Below are 13,424 nucleotides of genomic sequence, written 5' to 3'. Positions count from 1 at the left end.
TAGGTACCTTTACGTATTAATTCTGTACCTTTAGGTACAGAACTAATTTGGTAATCTCACTGCAAGAACTATTTTGGTTACTGTTTTTCAAGAGAGAATCAAACACCCATAATAACAAAAACCTAAGTTTTCCTACATGGCAATTTTGGGCTCTTTGTACTGCTTTCTGCGCCAAAACTATACAGAGAGATGTTGTTTCATCCATTCTCACTGACCCTGGCAGACATGAAGCTGCTATGCAATAACTAAGAATATTTTTATATGTAAACTATTTTTTTCAAGAAGCCTACATAGCCCACATTCAGCCTGCCAAAAAATATCTTTATTTCATGCCAAATATTTCATGATGAAATTCAACAGATGATTCAAAATCACTTCCTTCACTCAGCTTTGCAACTGATTTTCCTTCCTACATAAGGGCCAGGTCCTGGCTTCATAGGTAATAATATCTGGGAATGTCAAGGAACAGGATCTAGATATTACAAAAACATCAAAAAGAAACAAGTGTGTTACTGCCAGAAAGGCAGAGCAGATAGACTGATTGCTTGGAGAGAGTGCTGAATAGGTGACTCTGGAGGTTCTCAAGATTAGGTTAAACAAATACCTTATCACTTCACTTTGGCTAGCCCTCTCTAGCAAGAGTAACTAGCAGGTTATTGGCCTTGTGAGGTTCCTCCCACTCCTGCTTTCTAAAGCTCTGAGACAAATAAAGTACTAAACCAGAAGAAGGAGATATGAATTAACTAGCTTCTACCTTGTATGTGAGATAAAGTTCAATTTCCTCTCCCCCTGAGGGGATCTGGCTTTACCTAGCAGGTAAATACCTGCAGGTGTGAGGCTTCCTCCTGTCCTTCCTTGCTCTCATCTTCTGCACTGAGACATTGGCATCCATGGTGTCTCGGTGGATGAGACACACCATCCACAGCTCCCAACATGTGGCATGTCTTGGTGTGATGCAGAATCGCCTCCTTCACTGAGCTTTGCCAATGCTGCTGCTTGCCAAGTTGCAGGATGCCTCTTTGTTCTGTCACATCACTGTACCATCTCGCAAGGAGATTTGTTGTTGCAAAAAAAAGAGAAATAAGCAAATGGTGTTTGCAAACCTGGACAGCATATTAAAGCATCTTTGGAAGGGATTTCTCCCTGTGCTGTTTGTTGACCATTTTTTTTTTCTTCTATTGGAGCATGCAAGACCCAAGTACGTCCAGTGCTATTTCCCTATGCTAAGTACCACCTGCCAAGATAATAAAGAACATCCATCAGTCACTTCTATACGGCTTTCAGGAAGAAATGCTAGCAAACCCCCACACTGCTTCCCTTGCTGCATTCCCCTCTCATCAGGACTGCAGTGTGACTCGGATCAGGAGCAACACAGAAAATCCATCTATCTCAATAGTACTTCAAATCTAAAACTTAATCTACAAATAAGTGACTTACCCACAGCACCTCCACAGTAATTGGGCTCAATTTGAGATCACTTGCAGTAGCAACACCTGAAGGAAAGGGCAGTAGCTATAAATAGATGAAGATAGAAGGTATTATTAGAAAAACAAAGGTAGATTAAGTATAGAGGAGGAAAAAAATACCAGCCTAGCCACTCCAATATAAACAAAATAGAGTAAATTTAGAGCTGGCTGTAGGCAGAGCTTTGAATGAGTGAGGAGTGCATTGCTGCCTGCTGAGCAAAGGCAATTCTGCCCCCACACTGACGCACGGATTTTGATTCATTCCAGTCCAAACAGATACTACAGCTGCAGTTTGGGGCTGGTAGCTTGGAAGAAAAGCAAAACAGAGGACTAAGCCAGACCGAAGAACACTACACCCACTGGGTAACACAGATACAACTGCTGGAGGAAGTGCAGCCAAAATGTGCCTTTTAAGAGACATGCAGCTTCTGAATGGTTTAGTCACAGCTTCCATGACAGAGAGGTGTGATGTGAAGCTGCTGTGAGGAGCAAGGCAGTCATCACTTTTCCCTGTTTCTGAGATTGGACGGGAAGTGATAGGGTTGTTAGGAACTGGGGAGGCTCCAGCACTGGGAATCTGCACATTGGATAAATGTCTGTTGGAGTGACTTATATGGGGTCTATCCTACCTTGGTCATTGCCMAGGTGCCCTTTCTAAGATGCCCTATGTTGTTTATGTTGTATGAAGATGTGCTGAGGCAGATGTTGCCAGACACTCTGGATCCTTCCATACCGAAGGCAGAGAGGCAGGATGGCCTCCATAGCCTATAAGAGGCTAATGCAGCTGTAGGTGAGCACCACTTCACCATGAACCCCCAGAGGTTGCTGCCAGCTCCTGCGTAGAGCCTTGGAGCCTCCCATCGCTGCAGCTCCTTGAGGTACAGGGCATGTGTCACCCGTCTTGTGCCCATGCAGCATTAGCAGATGTGGTTAGCAAAACCAGAACATCCCCTTTGCTGGAGTTGTTCTGTTCCTGGTTAAAGTGCCACCTCAAATCTGTTCGGAATATCACACACAGAGAAAGTCTGTTGCTCGATAGATTTATTTATTTATAWATAGAATGGAAATAATATAATGGAAATAGAAACCCTAATCATCAATGCCACTGACTGCAGGGTTTTTTTCAATTGAAAATAAAATTTTACTCAAAAAATATTTTTGATATATCAGAAGATTTCCACTGTGAAGAACAGAGAAAAGGGAATAAATGTTAAAATGTAGAAAAAATGGGTATGGGGCAAGGAAGAGAGGAAAATGCATTCTGTGATTTCAAGATTTCTCTCTTACCAGAAAAGGAGAAGAGTAGTGTTGCCCAGCACTTTGAAATTTTGCCTATCAATTAAAGTGAAACATTTTGTATAAAATAAAAAATTATCTTAAAAAAAAAAATTGGGCAACAGCTTGTACCATATGGGTCACTTGCTAAAAATATAGATCTTAAAGGTGAGCTTTCTGTTCTATTTTATACACAGGATCAACCAATCACAGCAAATGTTAATCATAAAGTACTCAGTCTCATGGAACCCAGAAAGTTCGGTACTMCATGAAGCAAATGGAAGAAAATTTCAAGTTCGTTGGTAACAAAATTTTTATTTTTGACCYTAGTTTTTCCTACATGATCATTGTTCCTCATTATCTCATCATTATCCTCATTATCTTGACCTTTAAAAATCTCTAGGGAGCACAGAGAAAGGAGGAGGGACAGCTGACATTCCTAACATAGTTATGTTAGGAAACATGTTTCCTATGTTTCCTTCCTTCACCCATTTGTGCCTCTGTTTGTAAATAATTTTAAATAATTTTACAAGACACTCATGTAAAGCTGTCGTATTAAAAGGTCTCCGAAGTATTTACTCAGCCTGCACTGATCAGGGCTGTGCTGGTGTCTGTGGTATGTATGCACCTGCAAGGCCTGGAGGGCAGAGATGATAAATATGACAGTGTCTTCTTYGGTACCACGAGCTCAGCTGGGTAGTTTATCTCACAACAAGAGAGGTGACAGCTTTAGGAATGTATATTTATTCCTGTATTAAGCTGGGAATCCCAACATGAATAGGGTCAAAGTCCAGATTCAAGGAAATACAGCAGATGAGTTGTTGTCCTTCAGGCATTTGGGATAAGTTTTCCGTACATGAAAATAGCTGTGTTTGAAAATGAAAGACTTGTTTTAACCATGTCCTCTCAGGCACCTTATGGACACCCTTCATGTGAGTGTAGATGTGCACTTTCATCACTTATACTTTTTACGTAAATTCTAAAATGTTTCTGAGATATTTCATCTGAAAATGAGATAGCTAGGAGAAGATTTTTGGCCTTGCTGGCAGATGTTACAGTGAGGTATTCTGCAGTCTTGACCACCAGTACTTGGGATAGGGTAAAAGCATTTTAAAAGTTGGGCTTTTTTTTTTTCTTATTTTGTCTTGTTGGAAGGTCTAAACATTACAGTCACACTGTGCTCCTCTGAGACTGTGGCTAAGTGTAAAAGCACAGCTGAGGTCAGCCTTTTGCTCCATCTCATCCTGCTATGCGGGGAAAGGTAAACTCACTGCATTTAGAAATAGCTCGGAAGGGAGCACTGGAAAGTGTTCAAAAGTGCCAGAGGGAAAAGCACAGCTTGTCTGGTGAAGAGCACCAAGTTGCAGGGAAAGAGCTATTTACTGAACTCCCTTTGATACAATTCCAAATGCTTATGTTAAGGAAATAAACACATATACCACGTGCCCCTCACTTCCTACCATGTGTTAACTGCTTGTGTCACCCATCTTTTTAATTCATACAAGGTTTCTGATCTCTTTGAGCTCTATACACCCCACCACGTCCACCTGATCTGCATTGCATCCATYCGGGCTAAACATGCTTGTTACATAGTTCATGCATATGACAATCTCATCCTAAATTCCAGTCACACTAGAAGTTTTCCAGTCTGACTTAAACTATAGGATCACTCCTTCTTTCAAAAGAAAAATGGAAAGAAGATTGTTCTGAAAGTGGCTTTATCTAGTCAAGCCTGTTTGAGATCTGGTTGCCCAAACTGACTTGCACACAGATTCACTTCACTACAAAATACTCCTTGCCCAAGTTTCAGCCTCATGGGAAGTTATTTTTCTGTTCCACTTAGGCTTGGGATGAAAATGCTAATGACCTGTCCCTATCCCAGACCTGATTTWTTTGTAGCGTTGAGGTAGGCATATCTGTTCTGTACAATAAAGAAATATGAATTAAGAATTGCACAATGAATGGAAAACTTGGCCATTAGATGCTGTGAGGTGCATAGAATGAGTGTGTGAGATGCCAGATTCACTTCAGGAGAAAACAGGATACTAAATGATTATACAAAATTATTATGCCTACTCCCTGCCAAGACAATAAATCTGGTCCTGAAAATGGATGTGAAAATCTACAAGTCCAGACTCAAAATCTGGTCAGACATTCTCTCAACAGAGCAAGGAGCATCTTTTCTTCAACCTAATGTATCAAGAAATGAAGCTTGTGCTAGTAGGTAGAATAATGAAAGCTGGAATAAAAAAAAAAAAAAAAATCTGGAAGCTACCTGGTCCATGTTAGAGGATATAGGCCAATAGACAAGTTGTTTTGTATTTATCCATGGGTACAAACTCACACAAGCTATTACCACAGGGTGATGCAGCTGGCATGCTCCAAGATCACTTAATTTACTTCATTTAATTTACTGACACAAAATATGGGATCTCCAGTGCTCTCTTCATCATACCCAAGATACAGTGAAATCTAAACAAGGAGACAAAAATAGTGCAGAGCTTCTTGCTTTTGGTTTGTCCCTATCGGACTCATAATCTGAAGCTTAAACCGATGTTGGTCCAGTCTTCAACTGCACTATTATTGTTCTGTATTCTGCAGCCATGAAGGCTCCATGAAGGAGTAGTGAGAGAAAAGAAATGAGATTGCCTGAGCTGAAAGAAATAGTTGTGTGAGTCAGGCCATTGAGAGCTTTTATATCTTGATTGCTTTTCTCTGGAAAACTCTGCCAGGTCCAAAATAATCTCYGTAATAGTGTGCATTGCTGATATAAAACAGATAGAAATGCACTGTTTCTTTCCAGCTTGCCTCCACAAACACAGCAAACKCCTTTCAGGATATAACTAGAAACTATTTATCAGTGAAGAAAAGTGCCCGTCTGGGATTCTTCCTATCAGCATGGGAAGCAGAGATAAGTTTTCTAATGAACAATTCAGTAAAACCACTTTGAAACTACTTATTAGCTGTCAGATTTCACCTGCAATAAACCTAGGTAAATTCTCAGCTAGGTTTTAGTTTTTTCTTTTCTTTTTTTTTTTTTTCCTCCCCACGTTCTAAATGGATTTCAGTGGCATCTCTTGGCTCTTGTTGGCAGAAACTGAGATATTTACCATCTGTTCAAATGCTCATTGGCCATAGCAAACAATTCACACTATTCCCCAAGCAATGAGCATGAGGAGGCAACCGATAATCCTCACTGCCTCTTCACACTGCTCAGGTGTAGGCAGTGGACAACACGTTCAGGTGGCAGTTGGTTCCAAAGTGAATCCATGAACAGAGCATCTCCCCAGGGCTCTTACAGCAGAAATGAAATGAGGAAAATATTAATGATCAGAAGATATTTTGCTTTGGCTTAAAAAGTTGTGTGGTATTTAGYTTTGTACACGTGGTGCTGAAGCATATCTTTCTGGAGATGCACAGCACAAAGGAAATAAAGGAGATAACTGTGTGCAAACCAGTTCAGAAACTGTAGGGTCAGGTTAGAGCAGCATTTTATGCTGAGTTTTGAATTTTTTGCCCAGAGACAGGTGCAAGGAAATACCTAATCTCTTACAGGTGTTTAGCTAACCCTGCCCCATGGCAATTATCCCAGTCTTCCTGCTACAGGTGCTGTATATGAAGGGCAGCTGTGGTTTCGGTACTCTCCCAGTAACTGTTTTTTGGACAACCAGTCACAGCTGGTGGATTGGAATCAGGATCTGCCTATAAAGATGCCCATGCTGCTAGGACCTGTATTTGCAAGGAAGTGCAAGTGGAGAGTGTAGAAGGTTGCTGCTGGGAGGACTGTGTGTCTCAGTGGTTTCTCCCCTTCAGAAATAACAACTGCAGCMAACATCTTTTGTGTAGCAGCATCTGAGAGTAAGTCTCCCTGCCACTTACTGCATATTTGTTTTCTATTTGCAGAGCTTTCCAGCTGGAGACATGTGGGAGCTTTGTCCCCCATAGCATGAATGCATGACAGCTTCYTGCTTTTCCCTGGAGTGCAGTAACACATTCATTTTTAATTGTTGACCACCATATCAGAAATCCTATTTCCTAGAGTTTAATTGTTTTGCATGATGTTTAATTCATGGCTTCCCTACAGAAATCAGCTGTTAACCTTTTTTAAAAAATAATGTATTATTTAGTATTTATTTATTATTTAGCAATAACAGTTTTTAATTGTACAGGACTATATAATTTATTTATATTTTCTCCAAAAAATGCTGTGTCCCAGCGTTCCCTCTACCTGACCTCCCTTTCTTTGCCTTGCAATCATGAAGATAAAAAACAGCTGTATAAATGTTACCATGAAGGTTTCAAGAACAAGTTTCCTATTCAGGATAAGACTGTTAATATGTTTAAGTCCTCCTGTAAGCTTTGTGAAATCAGGACTTAAATGCATATATCTTTTCTTTCATCTTTTATGAATTCTTTCTTCCAAATTCTTGCAAACCAGTTTCCCCCCTAGGAAGGTTCAATGGAATGGCAAACCTCAATCCAATGTTGCAGAGGATTTTTTAGAAAAAAATGAATTCAATATTCAGTATTTTTGCTAGAGTCATGATGTGATGAGTGATATTCATCCGGTCAGGAGCCTGTGCTGTCCCCAATGTCTTTCTGAATTTCGCACACAGCCAAGTGCTCTTGGAAAAGGTCCAGGACAATGATTATTGGATAGCAGGGAGCTGCAAATAAGTGTTAAGGGATGAGGAAGCACAGCTCTTGCACAGGCAACATCCCCCCTTCTGGATGATCATAATTCCCTCTCTGATTTAGCTTCCGTGACAAAATTTATTTTTCTCTTTCCAGCTACTAAACATGAAGATCAAGAAGGAAGGACTGGCTGCAGGGAGACCCTCTGTAGTATGTATCAGGTACGAATCCTCCTTCTAAATCTAGAAGTCTAAACAGTTTATAGTGAAGAAATTACAGATACTGTAAGCATGAATTTTTTTTTAAAGACTAAAGCTTTTCACAAAGTATGTGGCTCAAACTAARTTTTCATCAAATCCTGAGGGAGCTTAGCAGCACTTCTTCCCTTACATTTTAATATAAACCTTGACAGTGTTGAAGACTGGCTGACCAAACAATTACAGGAAAAAATCAATTCATTAGGAGACAGAGAAGAAAACAYTTGGTTATCCCTAAGAGATGTGATACCTGAGACAGCTGCTGCTCTTTCATGAACTACTATAAAGCATTTTTTCACTACTTTTCTCTAGAAGATTTTTCAATCAAAATATATATTAAAATCCTTTCCTCCCTCATGTCCTCTTTTTCTCTTCCTCTCACTTCCTCCTTTTATCTCTTCTACCATAGTGCAAGTTCTACCACAAAAGGAGGAAAAAAAAAAAAAAGTACAAATGATTCTCGTTTTGACCAAATATTRCCATAAGTAATTATGGTTCACTCTAGTCTTACTTCAGATGCAATGATKTTACGAATGAATTGACCAAAGATCATAATGCCTCACTGCTAACTGAGAGCTAATCCTTGAAGTTTAGTGCTATTGCACTGAACATATTTCAGTTGGATCTCAAACCAAGACACACAGAAGAATTCATACTACTCAGGGCACTAGATTTCTTGTCAAGGAGGAGTCTCAGGATTCCTTTGCTCTGGGGAAATTTGAATGAGGAAGCATTCAGTTTGGACACTTGCCTATTCTACTTGGAAGAAGTTTTTTCTTTTTTTAATAGTTTGAGGAAAGTAGACAGTCTGAAGACTCTGTAAAGAAGGAAAAATCATGGTCTCTCTCTCTCTCTCTCTCTCTCTCTCTCTCTCTCTCTCTCTCTCTCTCTCTCTCTCTGAGGCTAATATCCTGTGATGTTGGGGGTTGTTCCATCACAGGTTGTTAGTGCCATTTTCTTAAAGTCATGGAGTTGCCTATATGGAAATTAGGTTGGGGCAAGACCCAAAGTACTGAATTTGCCATAAGTAGAATCCACTGCTGCCATTTTCAAAGACCAAGACCATCTCTGAGCTCAGCTAAGCTTCATGTTTTCCTGGCTTTGTGAGGAAGTAATCTGGAAAGCATTCCTTTGACTCGAGCATTGCAGCCAAATCTAAATCCTTGAATGAGATTTCCAAACTAGCATAAACTGAAGCATGGCCAAACATCTGCTGTTTGGTATGTCTGAGAGTTATCTCTTGCCCCCCAGATTCCTTGGTGCCATATGCAGATTTGTGTTCTATTCCCTGGATTACTTTTCTTCTCCTCTCTACCACATTTTTCTGATTATGGAGCAGAATCTTTGTCAGGTCTGTCTCTTGGAYACTGTAGCAGAAAGGAAAAGAGTTTTTCTTGCTTGAATGGCCCAAATCAGCCCRTATTTTCAGGAGTCCCTTGGTGCCTAGGGGTGCCTGCTTCCTGAAGCTGTGGACCTTTCTTTGTTGGGTGAACTGTGGCAACTGGATTGGGCCACTGCTCTCACCTCCCTCAGTCACTGCTGCTCAGCTTGAACAGCCACTACACGAGGCCCCGAAGGAGCCCACCTCCCCTGTACAGTCCTGAAGTGAGCAGGGTGTCATGATCCTGAAACACCCTAGTAGAGATCTTGGTAGCCTTAGCTGATTTGCCTCCTGATTTCAACGCCTCATTTAGATACAGAGAGGGACCTGAACGGGTTGTAGATGGCTAAGGTAGAAGGGAGAGACTGCAGCAAAGYAGAGACAAGTTCTTCTTGTCCAGAGAAGTAACACAGAAAGAAAAAGGACCAGTASTACAGCCCCAGTGCAGCAGCCCAGCTGAGGAGCTCTTAGGATTGAACATAAAGTTATTCTGCAGACCTGAAGATGCTGTTTGTTTTGCTTTAAAAATGGGAGGAATAATTTCATTTAGCAAATAATTTTGCCAAAGACATCAGTATTCATTTGAGAAGAATTCACARTTGAAGAAAAGGCAAATATTTACTGCATAAACTCTCTGTGGTTGCAGCTCTTTCTCCTGCTTGAGTCTATTCTGGATATATCAAGCCAGGATATACCTCCAACACCCACCGACTGAATGAACTGTCCKTATAGTTATTCACTTATTAAATGATTGTATGCGTTTGTACTCAGACTATTACAAATCCATTACTTCCTAGAGGCCAGAGCAAATGCTTTTAAAATGTGAGGCTTCAGGGAATTGAGAAAGAGCAATACTGTAGCAGTGTACTTGGCTTGCATGGATCAATGTAGTGCAATAACCAGGWTGATAAACCAAGCTTAAAAGCCTACAAACATGATTGGATGAAAGCTTAACATGGCACTGAGTAATTATCCCTACAAAAGTGTCCTAAAGCACCTTAAGAAAAACAAAACAACCAACCTGGCAGTAAATCGTAAAGAGGAATGATGGTRTTTGCATTTGGAACCACATTCTGTGCAATATAACTGCACTGTAGTGAAATTTTTTTTTAATTTGTCGGTAGTTTTGTTTCTCTGTCAAGGGGACAAAGTATTCCAAAAATGACAATCTCTACTCTGGAAAGGAACAAGAGATAAAAAAAAAATTTAAAAGCAATCTTTTAATGAACTATTGAGACTCAAAAATAATGATTTACCTACAGTTCAGGGCAATGAGTTAATACTTTATTCCAAYGCTGGCAAGCATACTCTAGAGAATAGTGAGTCTTCCTGGTTTTTCCATTAATTTATGTTAAAACAAAAATAACTACTTATGAAGACAAATGTTTCCTCTTCTGAAGCACTGAGCCATTTATAGGAATAATTTCTGGGGGTTGGGGGAGGAGTAGGAAGGGAGTTTATATCACAGACTTCTGTCATTATCCAGTTTGAACAGATGGAAGCTCAGCCACTTGTGATTAAATCAGTAGAATGAAGATGGACATCACGGAAATGGTGGTCAGTCACAATTCTAAGTGAAGGAAATTAGAAGTGATTAGCAATGGACATGGCTTTCTCAAAAGTTAAAATAAAAAAATCAACCTTTTCCAGTAGCTTCAATCATTGCAAAATGTATTCTCACATCACGTGCATTTGTGGTCATGGAGCTGTGATTCTCCATTTCCATTTGGGATGCATTCAGGACTCCCTCATCACCTAAACTGCCACCACAGGTCAAGTATACACAAAGTCCTTTTTTAATTCTACAACTACCTAACCTAGAGATTTACCACATGAGGGCTTGCAAGCAGAGGTGCCCTACACAGCCCTAATGTGTGAGACCTTCAGCAGGAAGATGCTCAGCAGATGCCATGTGTCAGTTGTTGAAAGGGCAGCAAATGCATGAATCCACTTGAGGTACAGAAATGCTGGGTTCAAATCCCTGTCTTGGCTTGGAATTTGAAACACAATTTGAGAAGTTTCCAGCTGTGATGGCTATTAATTAATGTCAGTTCAGGTCCTTTCTGAGAAAGTGGACTGTGCCTTTACTGTCCCAGGTAGTTCAACAATGCAGCTACGTTGAAAAGCATAAAAACATATTTTTTTAAAAAAACCCAAACACTAAATCGGTCAAATCAGTAAGATATCATCCACTCAACAGATCTTCAATCAGCTTTTCAGCACTCCATTTCTAATTAATTGCCRTCTGGTGCAGCCCCTCTTTCCCCCAAGCAAGGGGGAATACTCTCTCTGGAGCAGGCGCACAGCGGTGCAGCTCCTGTGCTAACCGTTTCTGACTGCCAGTCCGAGGAGCCTGATTGTTTGAGGCAATCCTCCTCCCCGGGGACTGCATGATTTATTCCCTGCATTTGGGCTGCAAGATTTTTTGTAGGGGAAAAAAATGCTTCCGTGTCATTTATAATGGATCTCACTCCAATAAACTGCCATCTTCTTGCATAATACAAYTGCAGCTTATCAAATAATAAAACCCTGTTGTTCTAGGTTGTTGAGAGAGTGAGACCAAGCCAGCCAACGTTGGGTCMTGTGTCCACTTTGTCACGCAATGAATTTTTCAGCGGTCTCTATGCATGGAGAAGGCACAACTGTCAGCACGGAAAAGCCTTAGTGTGCCACCAGGGAGCCGCAGAGACAAGTGGGTGTGATTACAGAGATTCTCATCCTTAATATGTTATCCAGTTTTAAGTTCTGCCTAAYGTTCATTAGGGACATTTCAGAATGCCATATGGCCTAACGAACGTAATATGTCGTTCAGCGTGTTGACAGAATGACTCCCTGTTCGTTCCGTCTCCCATCCCACCCTGTGCCTGATGGAGAGGAGAGTGAGGAGGCTGGTTTTACCATGCTGAAGAGATGACAGATTTGATAGCTTTAGTATGGAGCATTTCCAGAGCTTAACAATGAATGGCATAAGCATTTTAAGGGGATAAAAAAATAGGTACAGATTTTTAAACACATCAGCAGGTTGCAGAATGTGCTGATTATCCATTTGTATATTTGACTCAGGGCATTAGGGACTTGGGAAATCTCAGTTTAACTTCTATTCCTGCAATATTCTTCCTCTGTGACCTTGGGCAAGTCATTTAATCTCTCTGTGCCTTGGTTTCCCACACATTCTCCCTGAGATTGGAAGGAGATCTTGGCACAAATGTGTTTATACATAGAGGACATGATCATGCTTAGAGCTTTTGAGATTATTTCATGGTAGTGTGAAATCCTGGGCTTTTTATGGTTGCTGATATTTCCATATTTGATTTCCTTATTTGTTACTCTCTGTTTCTCTGTTCCTTTGACAATTACTAAGTAAGGAAGACTGGTGTTAGAAGTGCGGAAACATTCAGATAATGTTAAAAAAAAAAAACCACATTCTAAAATCTGGATATTTTTTCTGATGCCGAATGTAATGGCAGCAGGTAATCCAATGCTTCAGAGGGACACCAGGACCTTGTCTGTCCTAGGGGCTGTCTTTCTCCCACAACAAGGTTTGCCCTGCACAGATTTTAGCCTGGGTGCAAGCTGCACTTGAGCAGTGGAGAAGCCACTCGAAGGTGAATCTCTGTCCTTGACAATGAGTTTCTTTCTGTGACACAAGGTGATGAAGTGCCAAGAAAAATATTTTCCTGTGATATTCTGGAAAATACAACTTTCAGATTCAATGGCAAATTTGAGGAATTGCTTTCCTGTCCATTTAATTCTTTCTGCCATCCTTTTCAGAATAGTCCAAGAAAGGCTGCAAGAGAGTTTCAGGTGATTTTTGCTCTGCTGGAAACAGCRTGTTCATCTCTAATATCAAGCACACATCTTAAATGTATACTCTCCACAGCCTCCAAGTGCCAGCAGGAATACTCTTACACTGCTGCATTTCCTCAGCAGACGAGTAAATCTGAGCAAGCAGCTTATTTGAAACAGAGCCCATAGAAAAGAATAAAAATGACATCAGCAACAGTAAACTACTGTTGCAAATAACAGCAACGTAGTCTTAAAGCAAAGGTTGGCTGTGTCTATATAGAGGCAATACTTAGTGTCGGCGTGATGTACAAGGCAGCTTATCTCTTTGAGAGCAGGAGACTATAAAAATACAATTGCCAGAACGAAAGAAAATTGGAGCTGATTGCCATAGCAACAAAAGAATTACATTGATGAAACAGAAGCACATAAAATCCTTGTATGCTACATTAAGGACAAAGCAATCAAAAGTAAACAAGGGAGGATTGGAATTCGCTCGGCTTCAGCTGGAAATGGGCAAATGCATCCAGCTGAGGGAGGAAGAAATTAGCCCACAGGAACTAAAGGGACAAAGTGAGGAACTTAGTTCTCATTTATTCCTGATGCAGGATCTAAAGGACTTGGGAC

General features: G+C 40.5%; 1 long non-coding RNA gene across 1 annotated transcript; it reads left to right on the top strand.

Moving 5' to 3' along the window:
• Window positions 1–6,365: 6,365 nt before the first annotated feature.
• On the top strand, window positions 6,366–11,593 carry LOC112954529. Its single transcript, XR_003250745.1, has 3 exons — window positions 6,366–6,599; window positions 7,533–7,597; window positions 11,556–11,593. It is a non-coding gene; the product is annotated as an uncharacterized LOC112954529 (long non-coding RNA).
• Window positions 11,594–13,424: the final 1,831 nt, after the last annotated feature.

This window comes from Nothoprocta perdicaria, unplaced genomic scaffold, assembly GCF_003342845.1.
Source record: "Nothoprocta perdicaria isolate Ctin4 unplaced genomic scaffold, notPer1 scaffold_5, whole genome shotgun sequence".
NCBI lineage: Eukaryota > Metazoa > Chordata > Aves > Tinamiformes > Tinamidae > Nothoprocta > Nothoprocta perdicaria.
Note: the sequence above shows the minus strand (reverse complement) of the source record. Positions and strands in the feature narration are given on the sequence as shown.